This window comes from Nomascus leucogenys, chromosome 3 (assembly GCF_006542625.1).
Source record: "Nomascus leucogenys isolate Asia chromosome 3, Asia_NLE_v1, whole genome shotgun sequence".
Lineage (NCBI taxonomy): Eukaryota > Metazoa > Chordata > Mammalia > Primates > Hylobatidae > Nomascus > Nomascus leucogenys.
In genome coordinates, this window is record NC_044383.1 from 140,999,762 (window position 1) to 141,007,470 (window position 7,709).

The 7,709-nt window shown below is 47.8% G+C and overlaps 1 pseudogene; it reads left to right on the plus strand.

Annotated features, from left to right (window-relative positions):
* The first annotated feature begins 441 nt into the window (after window positions 1-441).
* Window positions 442-2,087, plus strand: LOC105739551 (annotated as a pseudogene).
* The last annotated feature ends 5,622 nt before the right edge of the window (window positions 2,088-7,709 follow it).

Here is a 7,709-nt window from a genome sequence, read left to right on the forward strand (position 1 = left end):
CTAAATGAATTTTTGGGGTCCTTTCCACTATAAAACTCAATGTTTCTATGTAGCTACACAGTATGAGAAAGGAAAAGAAAACATTCTATAAAAATTTAAAAGTAGGGTTGCACGGGCCGGGCACGGTGGCTCACATTTGTAATCCCAGCACTTTGGAGGCCAAGGCGGGCGGATCACGAGGTCAGGAGATCAAGACCATCCTGGCCAACATGGTGAAACCCTGTCTCTACTAAAAATACAAAAAAAAAAAAAAAAATTAGCCAGGTGTGGTGGCACACACCTGTAGTACCAGCTACTCGGGAGTTTGAGGCAGGAGAATGGTGTGAACCCGGGAGGCAGAGTTTGCAGTGAGCAGAGATCGTGCCACTGCACTCCAGCCTGGGCGACAGAGCGAGACTCCATCTCAAAAAAAAAAAAAAAAAAAAAAAGTAGGGTTGCAACATGGCCACACTCAGTGTTGGAGTCCAACCTTGCGACCGGAATGATGGGGAGCAGGAACAGAACTGGGATGCTGTGGCGCCCAAGAGGCCCTGACCTGAGGCAGGAAACAAGTTTGGAGGCCATAGGCTCCTTGTGGTGCTGGAGGAGGCCAGTCTGGAGACAGTCCAGGTAGGGAAGACATAAGAGCTGCTCAGCTGTGACAAGCACAAGTCTATGTTGTTGAAGAATGGACGTGACCCTGGGGAGGTGCGCTCAGACACAGCCCAGCAGAGTGCCCTGACACTGCTGGAGAGTCCCCTGAGCCACGCTGGCATGCTGCAGGTTTCTACCTACGCGCAGAAGAAGGTTCTGATTGAAGTGAGCCCCCAGACCTGAATTCCCAGAACCTTTGACCACTTTTGTGGCCTCATTTTTCAGCTTTTACACAAGCTCAGTGTTGGAGCAGCTGATGGCCCCCAGAAGCTCTTGAAGGTAATTAAGAATCAGTGTCAGATCACTTTAGTTGGAAAGTGAATTATTATTGTTAGAAATAAAATATTTTATTTTTATTTTTACTATTTTATCTTATTTTATTTTTTTGATGGAGTCTCGTTCCGTTGCCCAGGCTGGAGTGCGGTGGCACAATCTCGGCTCATTGCAACCTCCCCTTCCCAGGTTCAAGCCATTCTACCGCCTCAGCCTCCTGAGTAGCTGGGATTACAGGCACACACCACAATGCCTAATTTTTGTATTTTTAGTAGAGACAGGGTTTCACCATGTTGGCCAGGCTGGTCTTGAACCCCTGACCTCAGGTGATCCACCTGCCTTGGCCTCCCAAAGTGCTGGGATTACAGATATGAGCCACCACGCCTCACCTTAATTTTGTACTTTTAGTAGAGACGGGGTTTCACCACGTTGGTCAGGCTGGTCTTGAACTCCTGACCTCAGATGATCTGCCTGCCTTGGCCTTCCAAAGTGTTGGGATTACAGGCATCAGCCACTGCGCCTGGCCTGGATTCTTATTTACCTTCTCTTTCATATATCCAATTGGATATATGAAAATTGGCACTTTTTTTTTCGTTTTTTTGAGATGGAGTCTCGCTCTGTCGTCCAGGCTGGAGTACAGTGGCACAGTCTTGGCTCACTGCAACCTCTGCTTCCTGGGCTTAAGCATTCTCCAGCCTCAGCCTCCCAAGTAGCTGGGACTACAGGTGCCCGCCACCATGCCCAACTAAATTTTGTATTTTTAGTAGAGACAGGGTTTCACCACATTGGTTAGGCTGGTCTCGAACTCCTGACCTCAAGTGATCCGCTAGCCTCAGCCTCCCAAAGTGCTGGGATTACAGGCATGAGCCACTGTGCCTGGCCGAAAATTGACGCTTTTTTATCCATCCCAGTCGCCAGCGATATGTGAGAGGTGCCCAGCAGTGATACTATTATTTTTGAGATAGGGGCCTTTGCCCACAACAATGCCAGTGTGGAATATACAGAGAAGATGGTGTCCATCAGCTGGAATCCCCTTTCTGCTGCCCTCCCCTGTGCAGAACCTACCACAGCCTTTGAAGTATGGGGGAGTCATTTGACAGTAGTAGAACCCATTCTGAAACCAGGAACTGTTGTCATTGCATCCCTCGATGGCTCTGAGCTGACTGCTGGAAGATGACCTTCCTGCCCTGAGACTGTGGAGTGTGGGGAAGCCAGGGCTACACATTTGCTCTTTGTTTATCCTATGAATACTCTTCTTTTATATCTGGTTGTTTTGGGGGTCCCAAAACTTAGCAGTATGTACTGGTGTAAACTGTTTTTTCCGCTTGGACCTCAGGGTCAGATGTGAGGTTACAGAGTCAGCAGTTTGGTTCCAGGCTTTAAGGCAGGCTTTAGCGTCGCATTTCCAGCTTCCTGTGCTCTGAAGGAGAGAAACCTGATTATTTCAGCCATCGAAAGTCTGGAGAAGAACTGGGAAAGAAAGCAGTCATGAATGCTAGTGGTGAAAAACTGAACAAACAAGTGATTTTATCTGCTACAGTTCCAGGGTAGAAAAAGTGGAGCAGGCAGGGCCTTGCCCTCCTCCCTGCCCCACCATGGCAGCCGCGGTGGTAGCAGCACATACACAATCATAGTAAATTGGCAGAGGAAACACACAACTGATTCCTGGCTAGAGGGGGAGAGATAAGGCGGTGTGCACGGGGGAGACGAGAGGGGAGATGTGGGCCCCTCTGCTCCCCCAACAAGTTTCCCCTTTGGCCCCAGTGGAGACTTGGCCCGCAGCGGAGGCACAGCTGGGAGCGTGGAGTCTTCCACCTCTCTGACTTCTGTTCTCTGGGGCCAGGGAGGCTGTGAAAAGGGGGACAAGTAATTTTGAGACAGAGTCTCACTCTGTTGCCCAGGCTGAAGTGCAGTGGTGCGATCTCGGCTCACTGCAACCTCTGCCTCCCGGGTTCAAGTAATTCTTGTGCCTCAGCCTCTTGAGTAGCTTGGATTACAGGCGCGCACCACTACACCTGGCTAATTTTTGTATTTTTAGTAGAGATGGGGTTTCGCCCTGTTGGCCAGGCTGTCTTGAACTCCTGACCTCGGGTGATCTGCCTGCCTCGGCCTCCGAAAGTACTGGGATTACAGGCGCGAGCCACCGTGCCTGGCTGTGATAAGTAGTTTCTGCACCAGTCCTGCTGTAGGCTACCTGCAAGACAAGATGTTTGATTGGAAGGCTGGTCAGAGTCACTTCTAGCTCCTGGTCTGTAGTCCTTCCAGAGTCTTCCTAGTGTGCCTCAGTAAGTTAGAGTAGTCAGGGCCCATACTCTGTATGTAGTAGCCAGGCTAATCCTTGGAGTTCACCCCAAGTTTCCAATACCATCTTTTTGTTTTTGTTTTTTTTTAGACGGAGTCTTGCTCTGTCACCCCAGCTGGAGTGCAGTGGCACGATCTTGGCTCACTGCAACCCCCATCTCCTGGGTTCACGCGATTCTCCTGCCTCAGCCTCCTGAGTAGCTGGGACTTGTTACAGGCGCTCGCCACCACGCCCAGCTAATTTTTTGTATTTTTAGTAGAGACGGGGTTTCACCATGTTAGCGAGGATGGCCTCAATCTCTTGACCTTGTGATCTGCCCGCCTTGGTCTCCCAAAGTGCTGGCATGAGCCACCGCGCCTGGCCTCCAATACCATCTTTTTTTCCAAGTCTGTTACTCTTATTATGTAACCTGGTATTTTGAGCTTAGCTGTAGGACATTTACTTACCAGGGAAATAGATTATTGCATCACCTTTAACTCCTCTTTCTTTGGTACCATTGCTTTGTGAATATAGTGGGCTCCAAAAGAAGACGTGGCCAAGAAAATAGATGGATTTATAGAGTGGGGAGAGGCCGCTGAGGTAGACACACGTCCTGGAGCATCCTTCACTGCCAGAGGTTGCAGTGAGTCCCTCTCAGCTTCTCAAGCAGGCCTTCACTTACCTTCAGCCATTTGCCCCATGTGAAGAGGCAGAAGGCAGTCATGGAGTAACCCATGATGAGCCAGTGGATGGTCTGTTGCACCAGAGTAGAAGGCTTGGAGGATGGTAACAGAGGTCAGGTTGCCCAAGGGCAAGGCTCTCTCCAATTAGCCTGGCAGCCTGAGGAGGGAGGAGTAGCTCATCAGCAGCTTGTCCCTCATTTCTGCTTTCACCTCCACCCTGGAGGCCTGCCTGTCTTTCCACAATAAAAATGAGGAATTCCATCTGGAAGCAGGCCAGGCATCCTGAGTACAGGCTATGCCAGAGGGCCAGGAATCTTGGAGGGACCCTGAGAGAGTTTTTTGTTTTTGTTTTTTATTTTTTATTTTTGAGACGGAGTCTAGCTCTATTGCCCAGGCTGGAGTGCAGTGGCGCGATCTTGGCTCACTGCAACCTCCGCCTCCCAGGTTAAAGCAATCCTCTTGCCTCAGCCTCCTGAATAGCTAGGACTATAGGTGTGCACCACCATGCCTGGCTAATTTTTGTATTTTTACTAGAGATGGGATTTCACCATGTTGACCATGGTGAAATTTCACCATCTTGAACTTCTGACCTCAAGTGATCCGCCCACCTTGGCCTCTCAAAGTGCTGGGATTACAGGGGTGAGCCACCCCACCTGGCACTGTGAGAATTCTTTTTTTTTTTTTTTTTTTTTGAGATGGAGTTTTGCTCTTATTGCCTAGGTTGGAATGCAATGGTGTGATCTCGACTCACTGCAACCTCTGCCTCCCGAGTTCAGGTGATTCTCCTGCCTCAGCCTCCTGAGGGATTGCAGGCGCCTGCCACCATGCCCAGCTAATTTTTCTATTTTTAGTAGAAATGGGGTTTCACCATGTTGGTCAGGCTGGTCTCGAACTCCCGACCTCAGGTGATCTGCCTGCCTCGGCATCCCAAAGTGCTGGCGTCGCAGGTGTAAGCCACTGCACCTGGCCAAATTCTTTACTTTCAAGGAACTTGAATCATTTGAAAAAGTCACTGGAGAAAAGGGTGGGTGAGGAGGAGCCACCGACTGACTAGTTCTTGGATCGCGCCACCTGCCTCTGGGTCCTCGAGCCTGGAGGATTGGAGTGCAGGGAGGCTCCCACGTGTAGCCCCCGGGGGTCCTGGAGGCAGCGCTGCCTGATTAGTTTTACAGATGGGAGGCCGACCCAGGGCAGAGCTGGTGATCAGTGACCGAGTGCCTACCACGTGCCTGATGTTGAGGTCAGTGGGGAACCAGACACACTCTAATGCTGCCCACACTCTAGTGGTAGGGACAAACAAGTAAACGAAGATGTTTATAATCAGGGCAGCAGAGGACATAAGTCCAGTGGCAAAGCTGCAGTAACACCCAGGGCTCAAGGCACTTTTTTTCAAATCGGAGTCTTGACTGGGCACGGTGGCTCATGCCTGTAATCCTAGCACTTTGGGAGGCCGAGGTGGGTGGATCACAAGTTCAGGAGTTTGAGACCAGCCTAGCCGACATGGTGAAACCCTGTCTCTACTAAAAATACAAAAATTACCGGGTGTGGTGGTGCGTGCTTGTAATCCCAACTACACAGGAGGCTGAGGTGGGAAAATCGCTTGAATCCCGGAGGCGGAGGTTGCAGTGAGCTGAGATCGTGCCATTGCACATCAGCCTGGGTGACATTTTTAGAGACTGTCCCCCCCACCTCCCCCCACCAAAAAAAAAAAAAAAAAAAGGACAGAGTCTTACCCTGTTGCCCAGGCTGGAGTGCAGTGGCGTGATCTCAGCTCACCACAACCTCCACCTCCCAGGTTCAAGCGATTCTCCTGCCTCAGCCTCCTGAGTAGCTGGGATTACAAGTGCCCACCACCACACCCAGCTAATTTTTTTTGTATTTTTAGTAGAGATGAGGTTTCACCATGTTGGCCAGGCTGGCCTCAAACTCTTGACCTCAAGTGATCCACCTGCCTCGGCCTCCCAAAGTGTTGGGATTACAGGCGTGAGCCACTATGCCTGGCCAATTTTTGTATTTTTTGTGGAGAAAGGGTCTTGCCATGTTGCTCAGGCTGGTCTACTAGGATTACAGGTGTAAGCCACGGCACCTGGTCTGCCACTGGCTTTTTGATCGTACTTTGAGAAACTGCCCTAAATGAGGCAAGACTTGCGTTTGTAGGGCATTCAGTGTGTGGAGGGTGTGGGGGAGTGGAATCAAGGTCTCTTTTCCCTGCACGATGCCCCTTTGCTTAGGTTTGCATAGGATTGTGAGGATCTAACGATGTTAGTTATTTTGCCAGAGATTGGGCAAGAGATTTGTGGGCCATTCACATATAAATGCGGCACAGGTTTTCTTATTTCAGGGTGATCCACGGTGCATGGTTTGACAGGAACCATTTTTCTTTTTCTTTCTTTCTTTCTTTCTTTCTTTTTTTTTTTTTTGAGAGGGAGTCTCGCTCTGTCACCCAGGCTGGGGTACAGTGGCACAATCTCGGCTCACTGCAAGCTCCGCCTCCTGGGTTCACGCCATTCTCGACAGGAGCCATTTTTAAGGAAAACGTGGTTTCTAAAGAAAAGGTTTGTTGAATATATTAGTTATAAGCATATTGACAGTGAAAACGATTAGGTAAAATGTCAGGTTACTTAAAAACATCATTTTGTAATGAATATTAGTGAAAAAGCACTTCCGTCTCTTCAATAAAGGCCATTTCCTGAGGGATGCCAACAGGCAGGACTTTGCTTAGTTCTATTTCAGTTTACCATGCAACTGGAATTTTAAAATGACCTGTCTTTAAAAATCTAGGGATGTCACTAAGTCAGACTGTCATAAGTTTCACCCTGGCCATTAGTCTAAATGTGTGAGGAAATTGAGCCCATCGGATGGTTGCCATTGCAGGAGTCTTGGTGTGTGTGTTGAGAAGAGAATGTCACTGCAGCATGGCATTTTCTGAAAAGCTGTCTGTCACTGAAGCTAAATTTTGATAGCTTGATAAATCACGTTAGAAAATTCACTGAGGCATGGAGTGTACAGAGTTGGCAGCCAACAGTTGGAATTTTCAGCAAACCAACAAATGGGTTGTTCCGAAATAGATGGACACATACATATGTAATTGTCAACCTTAAGTAATACATCATACATGTTTTTCCATTGTCTAAAGGAAAATCTCTAAACATTTATAGAGTACATTGAAAATTCTTGAATAATTTCAAGATATAAAAGTACATTTATATTTCTGTGTGTGGTAGATGATAATATGACAAACTTTTGAAAACTATGTTTGTTGTAATTTCTCATTTGGCATCCTTAAAATGTGTTAAAATAGCATGACACTGAGATGTGGCTTTCAATTAGTGGTTAGTCCGGATAGTGCCTCTTACGTGTTTATTATGCGGAAAGTCAGCAATATCACCTGTGCAGATGACGAATATATACCTCAAACCTCACGAAATATAAGGCACAGAGAAATCAATTGCCTCAGGCTAGGGGTGAAACACAGTCACTTTCCTACTTATTTCCAGGTCTCTGAACCAGGTTTTCCTGGAAGGAGCTGTCTCCATTTAGTAATCTTCCTAAGTTTTGTCTCTTTGGTACTCACTGTTGGTCACTGACAGTCTAAGGTACCATTCCTTTTCTGGAAATTATATATATATATATTTTTTTTTTTTTAACCTGCTCCTTGCAGAGCAGGGCTACCTCACAGGCAGTGTGCCCAGAGAAGCTGGAAGTAAATTTCTTAGCATCACTCAGTTCTTCTGAGGCTCAGTGTCTGAAATGTACATAAATTCCACTTTCTTGAATTATTCCTTGAAACTCAAACTTTTATTTGGCCCTTTTGGATGTGGATGTTTGTATTGTGAGAA